Source organism: Elephantulus edwardii, unplaced genomic scaffold (assembly GCF_000299155.1).
Source record: "Elephantulus edwardii isolate Elephantulus edwardi_28Jun2011 unplaced genomic scaffold, EleEdw1.0 scaffold00059, whole genome shotgun sequence".
NCBI lineage: Eukaryota > Metazoa > Chordata > Mammalia > Macroscelidea > Macroscelididae > Elephantulus > Elephantulus edwardii.
In genome coordinates, this window is record NW_006399809.1 from 4,923,766 (window position 1) to 4,945,602 (window position 21,837).

Sequence of the window (21,837 nt, forward strand, 5' to 3'; positions counted from 1 at the left end):
GCAGGAATTTATGAAGAGGGATATGGCAGCAAACTAAGAGCAAGACTCATCAACAATCTCTGCTTGGAAGATTGGAAGGTCAATGCAGGAGAGGAAGACCCTAGATGAAATGGACTGACACAGTAACTGGGGTAATGGGCTAAGTGTGTTGGAGGCAGTGAGATTAATTCAGGATGGGAGCGTTTAATGCTATTGTTTATAGAGGTCACGATGAATTGCAAGCAACTCAATGGTACATAACAACAACACCAAATTCCTTGTAGAGGAACATCATTCTTGGAAATTTGGAGATTTGGTAAAAAAAGAAGATTTTCATCCACATGGACTGACACACTGACTGCTGCAATGGGCTTGAGTATGTCACAGATGTTGCGGATGAAACAGGATAGGTAGGTTAGGATTCAGATCTATTGTTCACAGAGTATGAGTTATATTCTATTCTTTGGTACCTAACAATGACAAACAACTTTGATTCTAAAGCAGTGTTAGTGGTATAATGTATTTATGTATTGTATTGCCATCCAAAAGTTCAGCAGTTTTAATCCAGCAGTCAATATGGGTGGACTGGAATATGGGCTATCTCTTCCTATAGATATTTACAGCTTCAGAAACCTGACGGAAGTTCATTATGATTCAGAAATAAGTAATGGGTTTGACTTGGAATTAGTTCTTTAAAGTATTTGACCTCAGATTATTGTATTTAATCTTTCCTTCTAAAGAAATTCTCTATGAGTAGCTGATACTAACAGTAACAACAAAAATAGCACAATGTACATCTTACTTAGTGGAAGACAGAAACAAAATCAGCTTTATCTCTAGAAGAAAAATGAATGAAGAGTTTAATATTATCAGTGAGAAAAAACCAGGGACTTACTTCAGAATAGGACAGGTAATCAAGAGTTTGTATACAATTCAAGTTAAAGCTGAAGAAATAAAATTAAATTCATGAAAGCTGAAGTGTGACATTTCATGTACTCTACTTCAATTTAGAAACCATCTCAAAAATAGATTTGACATTGAACAGTAATGACCAAGGAGCAGGTGAGTATGGAAGTCCATAAATGACATCATATATGATTGCAGACAAAAAGTTTTTTAAAAGACATAATATAAAGACCAAAATGACTATCAGAATATATTTTGAAACTTTGCTCTTTAATATAGAGTAATAAGAACAAATGGAAGAGATAATGAAGTAAGAGTTGAACAGATTCAAAAGCTGCTGCAAGAAGAAAAAGAGAAAGTGTTGTAATAGAATGTGCCAGATTTGGAACTACAAAATAAATAAAGAAGAACATACTTGACACTACTAAGTTTAAAGAGTTGGGGGAAAAAAATCAAACCTGGTGGATGTTGCAGTAGTGAAAGATCCTATTGGGAAGATATTAAACAACACACAAAGCATCAAGGGAAGATAGTACTGAGTTACTATACCACACACACACACACACACACACACACACACACACACACACACACAAAGTTTATGTTAAACCATCATAGATGAAGAAGGGATTGAGATTGTTAACAATTTTTTCTTGCTTGGATCCACAATCAACACTCTTGACCTCTTGACCCCAACAGCAAGGAAATCAAAAGATGAATTCCATTAGGATTGTCTGCTGTCAGAGACCTCTCCAGAGTGCTAAAGACAACATTGTCAGTCTAGAGACCAATGTGCACCTTATGTGGGACATGCTCTCAAAATTGCTTGTTATGCATTAGAGAGCTAGACAATGCCTATGGATGACAAAAGAAGATTGTATGTCTTTGAGTTGTGGTCCTGGAGAAGAGTATTACACATACCATGGACTGTCATGAAAACAAATAATTCTGTCCTGGAGAGGGTGAAATAAAGTTGATCCTTGGAAGCAAGGATTTTGAAGCTCTGTCTAACATATTTGGGGCATGTTGCCAGGAAGAACCAGACTTTAGAGAAGGACATCATGCTTGGAAGGGCAGAGGGACAGAGTAGGAGAAGAAGACTCTGGATTTGATGAATTGACACAGCAACTGGGGTAATGGGGGGAAGGTGTGTTGGAGACAGTGAGATTGGCTCAGGATAGAGCAAGGTTCAGAGATATTGTGCATAGGGTCACTATGACTCACAGTTGGCTCAACAACACATACGAACAATAACAACAGCATATGCTTATGAAAATTGGACAATGACTAAAGAAGACTGAGGAAGAACCTATACCTTTCAAATATGATATTGTTGAAGAATAATGAGTAAATAATAGGGAAACAACAACCTCTTCAACAAATGGTGATAGCGAAACTGGCCTAGTACCTGAAGAAAGCTGAAACAGGATCTACGCCTCTCACCATACACAAAAATCAACTCAAGTTGGATCAGAGATCTAGGAATAAAGCCCCCAATCATAAAGATAAGGAGACAAAGTGGGACCAAGCTTAGTATATGCCACAATTATGTATATGCCCATGGTATTAAGAGGCTGACAAGTACAGCCAGAAATACACAACCAGGAGAGTATAAAATTGATGAATGGGACCTTCTAAAGATTAAATCCCTGTGTGCATCAAAAGCTTTTTCTAACAGGGTGAAAAGAGAACCTACTGCCTGTGAAAAACCACTTGTCAATACTGTATTAGACAAGAGTCTCATAACAAAAGCTTGAAGAATACTACAGGGCCTCCACACACACAAAAAGACTGATAACCTCAATTACACAATGGTCAAAAAGACATGGACAGGCTTTTTAGAGGAAGACATTTGGATTGCCAATAGACACACGAAGAAATGTTCAGAATCACTGGCATTAAGAAAGATACAAATCAAAACCACAATGAGATACCATCTCATCCCAGTAGCAGCGGCAAAATGTAACATGACAGCAAACAATAAATGTTGGAAAGGACATGGAAAGATAGTAACTCTCTTACTCTGTTGGTGGGATTATAAAATGACATAGTTACTCTGGAAGGCAGTTTCCCATTTCCTCAAAAAGTTGAACATAGATCTTGGCTCCAGGAATTCTCTCCAGAACAAGTCCACTCTGAGGCGGTGTGGCGGCTCCTCTGCACCAGCCTTGGGGGGTGGGGGGGTCGGTGCCTACTGTTCATCTCAGGGAATATATGCCAACTCTGGAGGAGTTCTTTGAAGAGGACATTGAACAGGCAGATCCTGAAAACATGGTTGAAAGTGAATATAAGTTTGTGAACAATTCAAATTATGGTTGGCGAGCCCTGAGACTCTTAGCCCGGAGAAGCCCTCACTTCTTCCAGCCAACCAACCAACCAGCAGTTTAGAACTTTGCCAGAGTATCTTAAAAACATGGTAATAAAGCTAGCCAAGGAATTACCACCTCCCTCTGAAGAAATAAAAACAGGTGAAGATGAAGATGAAGAAGATAATGATGCTTTACTGAAGGAAAATGGAAGTCCTGATATTCGGCGAGATAAACCCGTAACTGGGGAGCTGATAGAAGTATTTGCCAACAAGTTGGGTGAACAGTGGAAAGTTCTGGCTCCCTACTTGGAAATGAAAGACTCTGAAATACGGCAGATTGAGGGTGACAGTGAAGACATGAAGCTAAGAGCTAAGCAGCTCCTAGTTGCCTGGCAAGATCAAGAGGGAATCCACGCAACACCAGAGAATCTCATTAGTGAATTAAATAAGTCTGGATTACGTGACCTTGCAGAAAGTCTAACTAATGACAATGAGGCAAATAGCTTATTTCTTTTTTCTTTTTTAATTGAAACTGTGATAAGATTTTGTTACCAAGCAGCATTTGATAAGAGGTCCACTGGTTTTGGTAAACAAGAAACATTTTTATAACAACAACAACAACAAAAAGTTGAACATAGAAATTCCATATGACCCAGCTATTCCACTGCCAGGAATATACCCTGAGGAAATTAGAACTGTGACCCTAGCAGAGATTTGTACTCCAATGTTCATCGTAGCATTACTCATCATCACAAGAACATGGAAACAGTCCAAATGTTCAACTAGAATCGAATGGATTGAGAAATTGTGGCATATTTACATGACATAATACTATGTAGCACTCAGGAGCAACAATTTCAAAAATTACTACATAACTTGGGAGGGACTGGAGAGCCTTATACTGAGTGAACTAACTCAGTCTCCTAAGGACAAATGCTTCAAAAACCATTATTTTCGAAATAGAAAGACAATGAGTTTATGAGGATCCAAGGGGAGAGCATGGGAGCAGAGAGGTGAGGATGGCACACATGGCCACACAATATGGTGGGTGGAGGGAGGGATAGGTAAAGGAAATGGGAAAGATCTGATGGGGATCTGGAAAGATATGATCTAATAATGGGAATAGTTCAATAATGATAAATTTTATAAAACATAATGAATGAGAATGATTGTATGAAACACAATTTGAATGAAAGATAGTGTGAAACACAGTGTATCTGAACTTTGTAAATCATTTTCAAACCAATTTGAAATGAAAAAAAATTAATATAACATGGGCTGATAGAAAGTAAACAAATGTATCTTAGAAAAACTAGAATGCTCCTTTGAAATGAGGATGCACTTTGTACGCCTAATTAAAAGGACCAGTCTCTGAAGAAGAACATTCTATTTGGAAAAGGAGACAATTAGAGAGAAAAAAGAAAATAATACTCACCAAGATGGATGATCAACATAGTGACTGCAACTGTGAGTTCAAACAGGCTACAGTTGTGAGAACAATGCAAGACTAGGTGGTATTTTGACCTGTTGTACATAGATTTGTTATGATTTGGATCCAACTCCATGACACTTAACCACTGTCATAACAAACAGAAGTTAAGAGGAATATTTCAGCTCTTCGTAGAAGGTTGATTGAAGGAAATGGCATGGACATCTAGTAGGCAAGTATGAGCTTACTAGAAAATAGGAGAACCAAGGATGCTCCCAGGGAGAGGAACCAGATTAGGCAAACGTTGGAAGTCACAAAGAAGCTGTAAAGATCAACACAGGGGTAAGAGTGTAGAACACTCTTGAATGATGCTGGAGAAGTAGTCAGGAATCACATAAGGAAGAAGGAAAAATAAGATGTTGTGTATGACTTCTTTCTTTTCTTAGAGGGTTTATTTACCTGGCCTAATCATACTCCTTCCTATCCTGACCATCACTAAACTGCCTAATCAAGGATAGAGCTCAGATCTATGCCTGGATAAACAGAGTTGAAGGATAATTAATAAGGATAGAGTTCAGAATCTAGGTTTTGCAATGTTTGATTTATTTCTCTGCTCCTAAGTGAACACCTTGGAGAGTGATGTGATGCTAGGAAAGGTGGAGAGTCAGCGAAGGAGAGGAAGACCCTCAACCAGGTGGACTGACACAGTGACTGCTGCAATGGGATCTTGTGTGTCAAGAAGTGTGAGGATGGTGTAGGATAGAACAGGGTCCAGATCTCTTGTTTATAGGGTAGCTATGAGTCGTACTGGACTTGATGGCACCTAACAGCAAAAACAACAACAACAACAACATCATCATCAACAACATTCTCACACAAATATGAGACAATTGAAAACACCATGAGTTGGGTCAAGCACATGTTAGCATTTTCTCTTTAACACCTCAATGAGGTCTTTTACACCAAAATTGTTCAATACAGTATGTAATTTGATTTCTTGACTATTGCGTTCGTGACTGTTGATTGTGAATCCAAGTAAAAAGAAATCCTTGACAACATCAATCTTTTCTCTATTTATTGTCATATTGCTTATTGGTCCAGATGTGAGAATTTTTGTTTTCTTAATATTGAGGTGTAATCCATAATGAAGGGTATAAACTTTGATGTTCATTAGGAAGTTGTTCAAGTTCTCTTCACTTTCAGCCAGTAAAGGTTTGCCAGCTGCTTATCATAGATTGCTAATGGTTCTGACAGACAGGAAGGAAGATACAGACACACACACAGACACACACACAGACACACACACACACACACACACACACACAGAGAGAGAGAGACTGACTTATCAAGCAGTTAGCTTCTCAGTTTCTCAATAGCTTTCTAGTTTATGGTTCCCAATTCCCAGTTGCAACTGCAATTCCCAATTCCTAATTGTATCTGCACTCTGAAACTTTCCTTTCCCAATGTCCCTTTAATGAATTTTCTCTTTTTTGTGTTCAACCTAGCTCAAGTAGATTTCTGTTTATTGCAAACTATGAAGCTTTGACAAGGCTCACCAATGATAGAATTATGAGAGAAGATCCAGGATAGATCTCTGAGGAGTAGTTATAATAGGTATAGTTTGATGTCTCAAATTCTCACAGACTTTTCTATTTTTGGCTTTAATGTTCTTGCCTGAACAGCTTTCTTCAGAGCTTTCAGGCTTTTTAATCTAGTTCAGAAATTGGCAAAATATAGCCTGTGGGTTAAATCCAGGATAACATCTATTTTTATAAATAAAATGTTATTGGATTACTCTTTCTCTCTCATTGCTCTTGGGTTGAAACCAACTTATAGCTGACCCTCCAGCCTGTTTTGGAGGCTGTAAATCACACATGGTGGAGTGGAGAGAATGAATTGTTTATTTTTCTTTTGCAGAGCCACTTATGGTTTCAAATTGCCAGAGAGATGACAACTTTGGGAGGGATGGCACGAGAGAGGAAGACCCTCGATGAGATGAGTTGATTCAGTGATTGGGGCAATGAGGGTAAGTGTGTCAGACTACAGATTACACCATCAAAACTCTTCAGAGCACAGAAATGTCCATTTATTCATGTGTTGTCTGTGGGTACTTTGACTGTATAATGCCTAGCCCCTCATAGGTAATAGTGAAGGTTTTGTTGATTACAAAAAATGTTCAACTATGTGGTCATAAGGAATTATGGAAAATTATGAAAAATGAAAATTGCAGTGTTTTGCTCATGAAGAACTTGTACACAGCCCGAGAGGTAGTTGTTAAAGCAGAAAAAGGACACACTGGTTTAAAATTAGGAAATGTAGGATTCAGGATTCAGGGTTGTCTTCTTTCATCATATTTGTTCACCCTGAAAAGCTGGACTATCTGAAGAATGAGGTATCAGGATTAGAGGGAAATAATAACTAGTGATATGCAGCTGGCAAAACTTTACTTGCTGAAAGTGACGAGAACTTGCTTTACTTCCTGGTAAAGATAAAAGATTACAGTCTTTAATACAGATTTTATCTGAATATAAAAGAAATAAAACAAAAATCTTCACAAAATTATGATAGAGAAAAGACTGAACTTGTCAAGGATGTCATTTACTTAAAGCCAGAATTATGTAAGCAGCAGTGAAGAAATAAAACAATGCAATATGTTGAGCAAATTTGCCATAAAAGACCTATTGAAATTGGATTGGAAGGAGAGTCATCAATAGCTTATGTTATGCAAATGACACAACTTTGCTTGCTGAAATTGAGGAGAACTTGAAGCACTTGTTGCAGAAGATCAAGGAATGCAGCCTTAAGTGTCAAGATGACAAAGATTCTTACCACTGACTGATAAGCAGCATCATGATGGATGGAGAAGGAATTGAGACTGTCAATAGCTTCATCTTGCTTGGATCCACAATTAACACCCTTGGTACCAGCAGTCAAGAAATAAGGAGATGTATTGCATTGGGAAAATCTGCCGTTAGGGATATCTGCAAATTATTGAAGAGTAATGATATCAGTTTGAGGACTAAGTGCATCTGATTCAGACATGTCTTGGATAGGGTGCAGCTAGAGTGCTCTCTGGAGGGGAAGAATGATGAGGCTTTGCCTCACATACTTTGGGCATGTTACTAGGAAGGGGCTATTCTTTGGAGAAGGACATGATGCTGGGAATGGTTGAGGATTGACAAAGGAGAGGAGGACCTTCAATCAGGTGACAATCCATCAGGATGATTGAGGCAATGGGCTCGTGTGTCAGGAAGTGTGATAATGGTGCAGGATAGAACAGAGTTCAGAACTTTTGTTCACAGAGTCACTATGAGTCATACTCGACTCAATGGTACCTAACAATAACAAGTGTATTGAGCACATTTGCTGCAAAACACCTCTTAAAAATGTTAAAGAGCTAAAATGATATTTTAAGGACTAAAGTGACTGACTCAAATTGTCTCATATTCATGTGAAAACTAGACAATATTCAGTGAAGGAACATAAATAAATGTTGATACATTTGAATTATGATGTTGGTGAAGAATATTGAATAATACGCCGTAGACTTCCAGAATAATAAACGAATAAATGTCTTGGAAGGAGTATAGCTCGAATCTTTCTGTTATAAAATCTCGCTGTTATGGGGAGTATGGCAAGATTTCACCTCCTATACTTAGTACATGTTATTAGGAGGTATCAGCTCCTGAGGGAAGACATCATGCTTGAAAAAGTCACTTAGACAATAAGAGAAAGACCTAGAATGAGATGGATAACCACAGTGGCTCCAGCATTGTAATGATTGTGAGGATGGTGCAGGACTGAACAATGTTTCATTCTTTGTACAAAAGATAACTGAGTCAGAATCAAAAGGGAACCTAACAAGAACATAAACAAGATATTTAAGCTATAGCTAGGCTTGTTTAATCAATAATCTTTGCTAGTGACCTGAGACAATTACAGTGAAATTGTTCTTAGTTTTCAAATCAGTTCAACTACAGACCATCCAAGTGACCTTGGCTTTTCTTCTTTTTCCACAAATGAGATTAATTAGGTCTAGCTCTGAATTTTAACTAAAGAGTTTTCGTTCTATCAAATCCCTTAGTCCAGTGGTTCAACTCAATCTATTGCTGTAGTGGTTCTCAATCCTGATTGCACATTAAAGTTAGCAGGGGAGTTTGGAAAATATTCATACCCTGGACTAAAGCATTACCTGTCTGTAGAGGAGGATTCCAGGAACAGTACTATTAATTTGTTTGAGGAGAGTATAGGCTATTTCAGATGTTTTCAAACTCATGGGATTAGGCTTATAGGAATACATTTTTATCTATGCGGTTGGGTTGCTAAATAGAACACAGGACACTCAGTTAAATTTTAATTTCAGATTTTGATTGTCATTGAAGTGTACATGTGACTGATAATTTTTTTTAAAAAACCCTTTATTTTATATTGGTTTGTTTACAAAGTTCATATACATTGTATTTCATATAATCATTGCCATGTATTATGTATTATAAAATGAACCACCATTAAACTATACTCAATTTTCTTTCCACATCCCCACTGGATCTTTCCCATTTCCTTTAGCCACCCTACCTCCACCCACTAAATTGTGTGACTCTCTGATTTCATTCCTGCCCATCCTCACCACTCTGCTTCATCCCCTCCCCCCCTTGGATCCACATGCACATTTTACTAGTTAACTTTCTAAAATAATGATCTGGTGCAGTATTTATCCTGAATTAGTTCACGCACCATAATCCTTTCCTGTCCCTGCCATGATATGTAGTAATTTTTAATTTTTTAAAGTAATTTCTCCTGAGTGCTGCATAGTGTTCCATCATGTGAAATTATCACACTTTCTCAGTCCATTAGAATGTGATTGGACTTTTGGGCTGTTTCCATGTTCTTACAATGGTGAATAATACTGCTATCAACATTGGTGCACAGATCTCTGTTTGTGTCTTGGTTCTAATATTCTTTGTATGTATTCCTCATAGGATAATACGTTAGTCATATGGAATTTCTATGACCAGCTTTTTGAGGAAATGCCAAACTGTCTTCCAGACTAGTTGTTCCATTTTAGAATGCCACAAACAGTGTATGAGAGTTCCTACCTCTCCACATCCTCTCCAACATTTATTGCCTGCTTTCTTGCTAAACTTTGCCACTGCTATGGGGATGAGATGGTATCTCATTGTGAATTTGATTCTCATTTCTCTTATTGCCAGTGATTCTGAGCCTTTCTTGAGGTGTCTGTTGGTCATCTGAATGTATTCCTCTGTGAAATCTTTCCATGTCTTTTGCTCATTTTGTAATTGGTTGCTCTGTCTTTTTCTTTTGGAGGCCCAATGCTCCTCTCCAGCACCATAATTCAAAGGTATCAATTCTTCTCCTATCATCCTTATTCATTGTGAGTTCTCTGATGTATAGTGTGCAATTGCAAAGACTATGCCTTGGATCAGGCACACCTTAGTATCTAAGCTGACCTCACTGCTCCTCAGAATTGAAAGAATACCATTTGACATATTGCAACAAACAGCTGCTGCCCTGGGTGTGCTCACCAGATTGTGCCAAGAAATCTGGAGGACAACTACCTGCCCAATGGACTGGAAAAATCCATATTTATTCCCATTAAAAAAAAGTGACTGACAGAGTGTGAAGATTATCAAACAAAATCACTAATATCACATACTCCATAATCCTGCCGAAGATGAACCAGAAATGACTAGAACAGTACATTGACAGAGAACTACCAGAAATACAAGCCATTTTTAGAAGAGGCTATGGCAGTAGAAAGAATTTCTCTAATGTCATATGAATCTTTACAGAAAGCAAAGAGTACCAGAAATATCTATCTGTGTTTCAATGACTATCAAAGGCATTTGGCTGTGTAGATCACAACAAATTGTGGCTAACTTTGAGAAAAACTGGAAATCCCAGAACACTTGATTATACAAAACCTATACTTGGACCAAGAAGCATTCTGCAGAACAGAACCAGGAAACAGTGCATGGTTCAAAATCATGAAAAGAGTATATCAGAGATGCATCCTGAATCCTTATTTTTTCAATCTATATGCAGAACAGATCATTCAGGAAGCTAGGCTTTATGAGGCTTTCTGAGGCATCAGGAAAGGAGGAAGACTCAACAACCTACTTATGCAGATGACACAACCTTGCTTGCTGGGATTAAGGAGGATCTGAAAAGCTTGCTGCAGAAAGTCAAGAACTGTAGTCTTCAATATGAATTGAAGCTAAATATTAAGAAGACAAAGATTCTCATCACTGGGCCAATTGACAGCACCATGATAGATAGAGACGAGATTGAGGTTGTTAATACTTAAAATTCCTTGGCTCCACAATCAACGCTCTCAGCACCAGCAGCCAGGAAATCAAAAGACAAATTGCATTGGGAAAGTCTGTTGTCAGGGACCTTTCCAGAGTGCTGAGAAGCAACAATGTCAGTCTAGAGACTAAGGTGTACCTAATCCAGGCCATGATCTTTGCAATTACTTGCTATGCATCAGAGAGCTGGACAATGACTGAGGATGACAGAAGAATCGATGCCTTCGAGTTGTGGTGCTGGAGAAGAGAAAACAAATAAGTCTGTTTTGGTGAGGGGGAACCGAAGTTTGTCCCGTCTCACATACTTTGGCATGTGGCCAGAAGGGATCGGTTCTTGGAGAAGGACATCTTGTTGGAAGGGTGGAGGGACAGTGCAGCAGAGTAAGACCTCAGATCAGATAGATTGACACAGTAACTGGGGGTATGGGGGTAGGTGTGTCGGAATCAGTGAGACTGGCTTAGGACAGGGCAGGTTTCAGAGCTGCTGTATATAGGGTTGCTACAAAGTCACAAGTGACTTAATGGCACACAACAACAACAACAACAACTCTAGAGAGGTCCCTGACAGAAGATTTTCCTAATGCAATTAGTCTTTTGGTTTTTCTGGCTGCTGGTACCAAGAGTGTTGATTGTGGAACCAAGATAACTGAAGCTGTTAATAATCTCAATCTCTTCATCACCTATCATGGACCAATGGTGAGACTTTATTTTCTTCAACAAAAGGGATATGCTTGTTCCTTCAGAGCTCTGCTTTCATAGGGATGGGGAAATAAAAAATTGGCTATCTAAAATGGGATATTAAGGCATAAGATATCAAGCAGTTAGCTTAAACACTTTTATGAATGTGGTTATTATATGGTTATTAATTAAGATGACTGGAAGGGGGGAAAAAACCTCCCATGGTATACATGAACAAAATGTGATGTATATGAAAGATTGAATAAAAAAAGACTATGGCCTGAATCAGGCACAAACCAACCAAACAAAAATAAAAAACCTTAATATGTCTAGATTTCAGTTGTGCAGAATTCCAGCTGTTATATTCCAATCATTCAGACTAGGAAGTGTTTAAATAAGCATTAAAATTGCACTAACATCTCTGTAACTATATTAGTTGTTTTCAAATTAGCTCAGACTTATGGGACCCTTCTGTATGATGAAATAAAATATTGTACCATCCTCCTAAAAAAAAAAAAAGTCTCCTACCACTAAGAAAAAAAACCAAACCAACCCAAACACAATGTACATGCATGAAACATGTATATGAATGATAAAAATACTAATTAATAAGTGAAAAGTTGGAAAACATAGTATCTTAAAAATTCTATTTATTTTGTTAAACTGAGTTAGCCTTTACAAAAATTACTACACTAATAGTTTTTGTCCAACTTCACTTTAACTGGTGAAAATGTCATCAAAGTGTAGCACTGAGCCATTATTAGTGATTTTTAAGGCCTTTTTCAAGAAATTCTTTCAGTGTCTAAAGATTGAAGTTTTCTTGCTTAACTTTGTTATCAGTGCTGCAAAATTTCTTTTTGATACTCAGTGAATCTTGTTCGGTGACTTTCAGTACCTAACATAAAACTTACCTTTTAATATGTATTTTTTAGAACTTGAAAGGCAAGAAGAAGCCATTTGGGCTGTGAACACTCACCTCTTTGTTTTGTTTAATGTTATGTCATAAAGGTACCTGAGACCTTGGCAGTAAGTGCAGTTCTATAAATCTTAAAAATCAATCACCTGATCAATATGTAGGGAGGGTTGGCTGAGGTCTAAATGCCTAGCCTAGCTGGCCTTTTTCGTTATTAAGGAGACATTGATAAACTGGAATATACACCAGATCATAAAGATACCCCTCTCTTTCCTTCCTACTCCTCTCAAAATCAGAGATTTTTAAGGCAATTAGAGCTGAGGAAACTGAATATGCACGTTTTGAAGGAAAGAACCCACAAATGCATCTGTAAATACTGAACAGTAATAGTGGAAGGAAAGGGGGCTTTTTATTGATTGTGGTCGAAAGTACAGCAAAGAATAGTGGGCCTCATCAGAATCAGGACAATTTTTCAATGGTAAAGATCCAACTTTCTGACAAGGGGGAGGTAGGAGAGGCTTATAGAGAGAGACCCCTTTCTGAGAGTTCAGAACTATCCACATGAAAAAGGAAAGGGTTTAGAGCAGTGAGCAGAACTGCCTTCACCAGGATCTTGTGTGGCCCTCTTGGTTTGCGTTTTTTAGCCATAAAATCTACAATTCTTTTCTGTGTAAATTTTGTGTGGATTCATTGATTCTTCAGTTTCTCCTCTTCCCTTTCTCTTCTGTGCCATGACTATCTCTCTCTTCAACATGCTAAACCCCATTTACATTTCTCTCAGTGATGCTCCTTTTGGCCCACTGCAAGTATGCACACATTATTTATTCTGAAGTTTTTTCACTGTAACTCTTTTTTGCTTTCCTACCTTGGTTGTTAGAGTGTTTGCACACAATAACTAAACTTTAAAATGATTTACTTTCCCCCCTTTTTTACCCAAACTTACCTATTACTGCTTTCTTTAGAAAGTTGTTTACAGAAATGAGTTGATCAGACTTATTGCTGTATACAAGGGATATTTTGTTACGTGTTATCTTTGGATTGTACAAGCAAAAGAGCAACTCCTAAACAAATACACCAGAATTTTATACATGAAAAAGAATTATTTCACACTGTAGTCTCCTTGTTCTAGTGCTGGTGTAAAGAAGAAAAAACATCAGAATTTCTCTTCTGGATTTCCTTTAAAGTTTGTCTTACAATCACAGCAGAAAATATTTTTTAATTGTTTTGTAATTGCATCCTTTTAATTAATGAAAATTTATATTGTCCAGCATTCTCATCCACCATAGAAGAATCTGCTTCATGTGATTTTACATGTGTGATGATGTTAAAAGTATTTGGACAAAAGAAGTCCAATCACAGTTGGTGCTGCTTAGGACCAATGGGTATACCTATCTATATATATATCCTCTAATATCAATTGATTGATATTAATGATATTGCTCAATAATTTCCACACCCTTTAGGGTCAACTTTCTTTGGAATGGGAACAAATATTGATCTCTTCCAGTTAGTTGGCCAGGTGGCTGTCCTCCAGATTTCTTGGCACAACTTAGTGAGCACATCCAGGGCAGCGTCTGTTTGTTGAACAGTTGGTATACTGTCAATTCCTGGAGCCTTGTTTTATGCCAGTTCTTTCAGAGCAACTTGAACTTCCTCCTTCATCACCACAAGCTCTTGCTCATACATTGTTTCATGAAATTCTTCTGTGTCAGCAATTCCTTCTGGTACAGTGACTCTGTATATTCCTTCCATCTTCTTTTAATGCTTCTTGGATGATTTAATGTTCTGCTCAAAGCATTCTTAAGTATTGCCACTCGTGGCTTGAATTTGTTTTTCTTTTTTAATGTGTGTCCTTTATTGTTACTTACTTATTATTTTTTATTAATTTTAATGAATGTTTACAGAGACTTTGGATTTGTTTTTCAATTACTTCAAATTAAGAAATGCTGAGTCAGTTCGACCCTTTTGATTGTCTGACTACAGCTCTTTGCACATTTCATTATAATATCTTGCTTTGTCATCCCGAGCTGCCCTTTGAAATTTTCTGTTCAGCTCTTTAATTTCTTGATTTCTTTCTTTAGCTTTTACTTCTTAGTGCTCTAATATACTATTGAGAGTCTTATCTGAAATCCATCTTGGTCTTTTCTTTCTCTTCTGCCTTTGTAATGATCTTTTGCATACTTTTTAAAAATTTGATTTTATTAATTTAATGAATGTTTACATAGATTTTGGACTTCCATTCATTCATTGCTGCATTTTCCTCCCTGGCCACCCTTTCTCCACCAGTTCACTTTCCTCTTTGAAAAGTAAAAGAAAAATTCTTTCATTGGTATACAATCATCCCCCCAACCCCTACCCCAAGTACATTCCACTATGCAGCCTTCATTCTGGACTCTTGTCATGACCATAATACCCAATCATATATCACTTTTAAACTATTCTCTCCCTTATCTGTCTCAATGCAGTCTAAATAATTTATCCCATTTTTCTCAGTCTCACTCCAACCCTGATGTCAGTCCTATTCTACAACAGTGGCACTATGCAGTATTTGTCTTTTTGTTGGAGCCTGGCTAACTTGTGAAGCAACATTATCCCTGTACCAAAAGACCAGCAAAACTAACTACATTTTGGCTCTGTTTGACAGAAAACAGTATAGTATCTGTTTGACAGAAAACAACTCAAGGAAGTAGGATGTTAAAAAGTGAGCCATACTGCAGCCATTTTAAGCAAGTAGCCATTTTATGTCAGGTTCAAATGTGCAGATGTTTGAAGGGGAGCAAAAACAAGTTTAATCATTCCTTGAACCCCAAGGCCAAGCAAGGATGTACAAATTGGTATGTCTCTCCCTAGTGACTCTGTTCGGATGGCCTTGCTTGCTGCTGATAATAAAGCAAGCAATCTCGCAGGTGGCAGGGATATCAAAACAAATGTATTGTTGGCCTTGAGGCTGAGTTGTTTTTCTGTTCACTGCAAAAAAGAATATAACAAAGGATTTCAAGAATAAACTTGTTATCCGCCATCAGCTGGTAGTCTCTCTGTGTCTTCACTTAATCCTCGTCCCTTCTCTTGGTGAAACAGCTCGAGTTAATGGGCAGGACCCCGTTATCTTTTTATGACTGAGATATTTCACTCAGCTAATGTCCTTCAGGGTCACCCATTTTGAATGATAGTTCATGAGTTTCTTTTTTTTTTTCAATGCAGCATAGTATTCTATTGTGTGAATATACCACAAATTCTCTATCCATTCATTTGTTGATGGGCACTTAGGTTGTTTCCAACTCTTTGCTATTGTGAACAAAGCCACAACAAACATGGGTGTGCATATATCTTCCTGGGTGGCAGTTATGGTTTCTTTAGGGTATATTCCCAGTACAGAAATTGCTGGGTCAAATGGTATTCCTATTTGCAACTTTTTGAGAAAGCGCCATACAGCCTTCCATAGTGGTTGCACCATTTTACACTCCCACCAATAGTGAATAAGGGTTCCAGTTTCTCCACAATTTGTTGTTTGCTACTCTGTTAAATTTTGCTATTCTTACTGGGGTTAGATGATACCTCATAGTTGTTTTGATTTGCATCTCTTTTAGAGCTAGGGATTTTGAACATTTCTTCATGTGTTTGTTTGCCATCTGAATATCTTCTTTGGTGAGGTGTCTGTTCATATCCTGTGCCTACTTTTCAATTGGATTGTTTACCTTTATCTTGTTTTGGTGCTCAAGTCTTTTATAATTCTAGATATAAGTCCCTGATCTGACATTTCATTATCAAATACTTTTTCCCAGTCTGTGGCTTCCCTTTTTACCCTGTTGGAGAAGTTTTTGGATGTGCACAGGGATTTGATTCTTAGAAGGTCCCATTCATCTATTTTATCTTCTCCTGGTTCTAGATTTTTCAGGATGCTTGAAAGACTGTTTATATCGTAGATTAGGACTACTAGAGTTCTTCCAAGCTTTTCTTTAATGAAGTTTATAGTCCTTGGCTTTAGTCCTAGGTCCATGATCCACCTAGAGTTGGTTTTCATGTATGGGGTGAGGTGTGGATCTTGCTAGAGTTTCTGCATATAGTTTTCCAGTTTTGCCAACAACATTTGTTAAAAAGGCTGTCGTTTCCCCACTTAACTGTTTTCATCTCTTTTTCAAAAATCAGTTGACCATAGGTACATGGGTTGATTTCCAGGTTCTCAATTCTATTCCATTGATCTATGTGTCTGTCATTGTACCAGTACCATGCTGTCTTAAATTGACCATTGACTCTGTAACCCAGCATCTCCAGCAAATTGAAAAAGAACATCAAGGAAACCTGACACCCTCTAAAAAAACTGAAATTATAAAAATTAGGGCAGAAATAAATAAAAATAAGTGAAATAGAAACCAAAAGACAATTGAAACTATCAACAAAACTAGAAGTTGGTTCTTTGAAAAGGTCAATAAAACGAGCAAACCATTAGCAAAACTCATAAAAGAAAAGGAGGAGAGGACGAAAATAATCCAAATAAGGGATGATTCAGGCAACATCACAACAGAATCAACTAAAATAAAAACGCTAACATTAAAGTATTATGAAAAACCATACTCAAATATGAAAACCTAAAGGAAATGGACAACTAGAAGTTGCTTCTTTGAAAAGTTCAATAAAATGAACAAACCATTAGCAAAACTCACAAAAGAAAAGGAGTAGAAGACACAAATAATCCAAATAAGAGATGAATCAGGCAACATCACAACAGAATCAACTAAAATAAAAAGGCTAACAGAGTATTATGAAAAACTATACTCAAAGCTTGAACTTGCATATGAGTAGTTGGTGGTCTTTTCCACAATCAGCACCTTGCCTGGTTTTCACAGTTTATATTAAGTTTCTCCAGAGATTCTTTCCACAGATGTAATCAGTTTGACTCCTATGCATACCATCAGGTGAAATACATGTGTATACCCTGCATTTGTGTTTCTTATAAAAGGTATTTGCTATGAATAAATCATAGAATGTGCAGAATTCTATCATTCGATCTCCACCTTCATCTCTGTCACCAAGTCCATGTTTTCCAGCTATTGGTCTTTCTTCCCTGTTCCCAACTTTTGCATTTCAATCACCCATTATTATCAATGTATCTTGATTGCATGTTCAGTTGATTTCTGACTGCAGAAGTTGGTAGAAATCTGTTTCCTCCTTTTTGGCTCTTGTTGTCGGTGCATATATCTGAATGATAGTGGTATTCACTGGACTTCTTTGTATGCATATGGATATTATCCTGTCACTCACTACATTGTATTTCATGATGGATCTAAATATGACTTTCTTGACATTTCTACAGATTGCAGAAATTGTTGAACAATATCATTAGTACCACATGCAAGCAAGATTCTGCTGAAAATTATCCAACAACTACTGAAACAACTCTTCAACAGAAGTGCCAAATGTGCAGGGTGAGTTTAGAAGAGGTCTTGGTACTAGGGATATTATAATTAATGTTAGATGAATCTTGGCAGAAGACAGAGAGTACCAGAGGAATGTCTGTATTTCATTGACCATGCAAAGGCTTTTGAATGTGAATCTGTGCTTGACTTTGAGAAGAATGGAAATCCCAGAACATTTGATTGTGCTTATGTGAAAACTAAGAACTAAGAGGCAGTCATCAAAACAGAGCAAGGACACATTACATGGCTCAAATTTGGGAAGGGTGTCTCCCAGGGATGTAGTCTGTCTTCATACCTTTTCAATCTGTATGCAGAACAGATAATCCGGGATGCTAGGTTATAAGAGGAGGAATGTGGCATCAGGTTTGGAGGAAAATTCATCAACAACCAGCTTTACGCAGATGACACAACCCTGTTTGCTGAAACTGAGGAGGACCTGAAGCGCTTGCTGCAGAAGGTCAGGGACTATGAACTTCAGTACTGACTGAAGCTCAACATCAAGAAAACAAAGATTCTCAGCACTGGGTCAATTGGCAGCATCATTATGGATGGTGAAGAGATTGAAATTGTTAACAGTTTTAGTTTGCTTGGTTCCACAATCAATACTCTTAGTACCAGCAGCCAGGAAATCAAGAGATGAATTGCACTGGGATAGTCAGCTGTTAGGGACCTCTGCAGAGTACTGAGGAGCAATGACGTTAGACAGGAGACTAAGGTGTGCCTGATCTGGGCCATGGGCTTTGCAATTGTGGGTTATGTATCATAGATCTGGGCAGTGACTAGGAGTGATAGAAAGAGAATTGATGCCTTTGAGCTGTTGTGCTGGAAGAGTGTTGAATATACCATGGGCTGTTAGGAGAACAATCAGGAGATTGTTCACCCCTGGAGAGGGTGAAACCGGATGCTCCTTGGAGGCAAGAATTCTGAAGCTTTATCTGATATACTTTGGACATATTGCAAGGAGGGACCAATCGTTAGAGAGAGACATCATGTTTGGGAGGGTGGAGGGAGAGCTAAAGAGAGGAAGCCCCTCAATGAGATGGATCGATTCAGTGATTGGGGTCATGGGAATAGGTGTGTTGGAGACAGTGAGGTTGGCACAGGACAGAGCAGCATTTAGAGCCCTTGTACATAGGGTTGCTATGATTCACAAGTGACTTTATCGCACATAATAACAACAACAAACAAAAACATCAATTGGGGGAGCTCTTTTGGCCTAGTTGTAAAAAGCTGTGCTACAATCTCAAAGACACGTGGTTTGAATCCACCAGCAGTTCCATGGGGAAAGGATGGACAATCTAATCCCATTCAGTTTTCTGCCTTTAAAAACCCACTGGAAGGCCAGTTCCAACTTGACAGCACACACCAACAACATCATTTGTGCTTTATTGTAGTCCAAAACTTTTTTCATTCATTGTTGCACATTTTCCTCCCTCTTTCTCCTTCATCCCTCTCTCAGTCCACTGAATTTCCTGTTCCAGGTTTTTGTCACGCGTAAAATGCCAAATCACATATTCCTTTTTGACAGTTCCTCCCAAAATTGCCCACTTATAATGAATTTCAAAATGGTCAGCAAATGATGACTGACTTGAAGAACAGTGCCACTCTTAGGGTTTTACCTTTAGAGACTAGTACTTGGAGACCTCTGGGTAGCACAGGAACTACAGATCAGTATAGACTGAAGAATTATGGAGAATCTATCCATTTATGATGTTTAGCAACACCTGGAGTTAGCCATAGTGCTATCTCAAGTACAGCTCAATATCTTCTCAAGCTGCCCTTTAATTCAAACTCCCTGCCTCTAAGGCCAATGACATTAACATTAGATAATAGCTAGAATATTTATCAAGACAAACAGGATGTAAGATCTATATATTTTATTAATGACAGATTATGTATACTTATTAATAAACTTACTGTTACTAGAAGTGCGCTAAAGTTTCAGATAAAGTTTCCAGAACTTTAACACTCATGAATGGCACTGCAAATATGTGCATGCCCTTGAAAAGTTGCAGCATCCAAACATCAAAATTCTAAACCCAACAGATGCATGTGGTTGACAAACATGTCATAATTTCCCAGTAAGGAGATAATAATGTGGTCAGTATTGAGTTGAAATGAGAATTCATACCCTAGCTCTGTCACATACTAGCCATGTTAATTTGAGTAGCATAACTTATCTGAGCTCATTTCCTGGTCTGTGAAATTGAGCTAACAAATAAACAGCAGCTGGGTAAATACAAGAGTAAGATCATTTGGAAGATTAGATGACAAACATTCTTACAAAGTTTATTTATAAATGTAGCGTAATCCTAAGGGTTTGTAATTAATACAATTGAGGCTTTTTCTTCCTTATCTTCTAAGTAAGAAGAATATCTTTAAATTCACAAAGAAAGGTTGTGCACACAAAGTTAAGTAGTTGGAAAGGGCTTGAACACATTCTTCTTAAAAATATTTGAAAAAAAAATATTTGAAATTTTATTTTAATTTTTGCATGGATTCCTAGAGATAGAAAGACCATAAATAGAAAGAGATAGTTGCTTGACCATTTCGGCTCAGAGGGCAAAACCACAACACACTTATGATGGAAGAGCAGATGACTGTGAATTTGCTGTCCCACACAATGATCATAACTGAGCCAGGGCCACATCTTTCAGCAAGACAAGTGCTTTCCTGCCCACCATACTTCCCACTACTCCGTACTGCCTCTGACAGTGATGCCAAATAGCAATTCTTTTTCATCGTTGTGCTTATGTGAATCTCATGGGTTGACTTTACTTGTAGGTATTGTGTGCTGGCTCTACAAGCATTTGAGTTGATGATCTCTGTTATAACTTTAGAGGACCTTTGTAGTCCATATCATGTTCCACTGCTAACTATAAGGCTGAGAGGTTCTGGCAGTTTGAAATCACCAGTCATTATGTGGGAAAAAAGGATGAACAGTCTTCTCTCATTGGAACTTTTAGTCTTGGAAACCTGATGGAGGGTCACTGAATTGGAATCGATTCAATAGCAGTGAATTTGAGTTACTACAACTTTAGTGATCATGAAAGACAATATGTATAAAAACGCATGTTGTTATTGTTGTTTAGTGCCGTCGAGTCATAGACGACTCACAGAGACCCTATGAACAAATGGCCTGAGCACTGTTAGTATATAGAGTTTCCGGAGGCAAGCCATTTAGGAAGTTAATGTCGCTCCTGCTTCCAGTCTTGTTTTAGTCGGGAAACTCCAGCCAACACTGTCCACCATGGGTACACATTACGACGATTGGCACATCACTGTCACAGTCTTCAGCATCAAAGCAACCACGAGTTACCTCTGTACAGCAACACACAGACCAGTGCTATACCACCTAGAAGAATGTTTGACAAGAAAACAATTTGAACCTTTGGGCTTAAGGCCACCTCCTGGCTCAAACCCTAGGCCAAGCCTAGCTTGCCTCACTCCCGGGAACAGAGCAAACCTGTACATCAAACACATGCCTGGAAGAGCACTCGACTCCAAAAGCTTGCCACAATTCCTGCACTCACACCACCGTGCTCCTTCTGGCAAGGAGAAGTTCCTGAGACCCTGGGAGGAGCCAACCGGGAAGAACATGGCCGCCTCCTGTCCCAACTGCCTTTGGGCTTAAGGCCGCCTCCTGGCTCAAACCCTAGGCCAAGCCTAGCTTGCCTCACTCCCGGGAACAGAGCAAACCTGCACGTCAAACACATGCCCGGAAGAACACTCGACTCCAAAAGCTTATAGAAACGCATAGAAACTTAATTATCAATATTTGGGGGAAGCTTCAGTTTATGCCGGTTCTTACATACCACATTCCCTCTAAAGTATCCCAAAGTATAACTAAAAATCAAGTATAACCAAAAATCAACATTTATCCA

The 21,837-nt window shown here is 38.1% G+C and overlaps 1 pseudogene; it reads left to right on the forward strand.

Moving 5' to 3' along the window:
• Positions 1 to 345: 345 nt before the first annotated feature.
• Positions 346 to 3,802, forward strand: LOC102866202 (annotated as a pseudogene).
• The last annotated feature ends 18,035 nt before the right edge of the window (positions 3,803 to 21,837 follow it).